The following is a 1,645-nucleotide window of genomic DNA, read 5'->3' as shown; positions in this document are numbered from 1 at the left end:
AAGAAAGAAAGCATGCGAAATAAAATACATGAAGTACATATGCATGCTCGAAACTTTCAAGAAACAAAACCAAATAAAAATAAATACCAAGTGAAAATAGGTTAGCAAATGGAGAAATCATCACTGGAAGATATCATTACAAGATACATCAAGGAATGAGATATCCATTGAAACACATAAAATGATAGCAAACTTCAAAAAGAGATGATGGTTCCAAACAAACCAAGCTCTCTACAAAGTTTCATGATGGCATAAAGTACCAAAAAGAAACGGCTTTGCCGTCCACCAATACACACTTAATATGGATCACAAGATGAGTGTTTTATAGAAAATAGGATAGCTCCCCCACGAGTTGTGCATTATAGGGAATTTGCATTTGAATACAAAATACACAAGGTGGGATCACCACTTTCACTATATCAAGAAAACACTAGACAAGATCAAGAAAACAACAAGATCCTCAAGTGGCACGAAAGGCAATGGAAGTTGACACAATCTTGGCAAGAGATAAGGCAAATGGAAACAAAACCCAATGAAGATGATCAATAATTTCGACCACACATAAGTGAGTACCAATTGTCAAAAGACAAGAAGTATTTGGAAATGATTCCCGGTGGTAGATAGAAGGAAATCCAATATCATCTTCACACCAAGAACAAGCAAATTGCAACTTATAGAGCTAACATGTCACCTAGGAACAAGATAATTTACAATATCAACTCTAGGTGACAATATCTCAAATGTACACATTTTTTAGGCTTGTAATATACACATAGTATATTACTCCCCCATAATGCGTTACCAAAGAAAGCTTAACAAGAGGCAGTAAGAGGATCCAACAAGAGATAATTAATGGACTATTTAGAATTTGAATTTCTCATGAGAAGACATACCACATAGTGACTAGATAAGCTTGTAATATCAATACTAGGTGGTATTCCTTATGTACACACATTTGCGGGACCGTGAGGTGCACAAAGCACATCACTCCCCCAAAATGGGATGTTTCATTAATCTCTCACAAGATCCAATTAAGATACAAACAAGATGCAAAAAGGCTCAACACACAACTCACACGTACATGAAGTGCAAACCAATACACATACTTGATTCACTACAAAAAAAGACACATCCATGACATTTTGGGCTGAACGAAATTTTTTTCTGTCATACATATGACACTTCTATGACGATAATTGTGACAAAACCCGGTATCATCATAGATGTGGTGGGCTCCTACTTCTATGACAAAAAATCATGACAGAAAATGGGCTTTTCGTCCTGGGCGGGCCGGAGACGCAGCTGCATGACATTTTTTGGGCCGTCCATGATGGAAAAAACCGTGGTAGAAGCGAGGGGGAGGAAAATTTCTGGGAGTTGCCGTTTACGGTGGGAGGTCGGGGGCGGAGCGATGCACGTTTCTCCCGTACGTACGCGCGTGTGTGCGAGGCGTTGGCTCTAACTGAAGCCGAGCGAGACGTTGGGCTCTAACTGAACCCGAGCGATTGCACTGCAGGCTACGCGTTACTGAACCCGAGCGATCGATCGATGGCTGTTAACTGAACCCGATGGAGCGATTCCTTCGCTACTGCTGCTAACTGAAGCCGATTGATGCTGTCTCTAGGATGAACAGTGAGCGTTGTGG

The sequence above is a fragment of the Triticum dicoccoides genome, chromosome 2B, assembly GCF_002162155.2.
Source record: "Triticum dicoccoides isolate Atlit2015 ecotype Zavitan chromosome 2B, WEW_v2.0, whole genome shotgun sequence".
NCBI lineage: Eukaryota > Viridiplantae > Streptophyta > Magnoliopsida > Poales > Poaceae > Triticum > Triticum dicoccoides.
Note: the sequence above shows the minus strand (reverse complement) of the source record.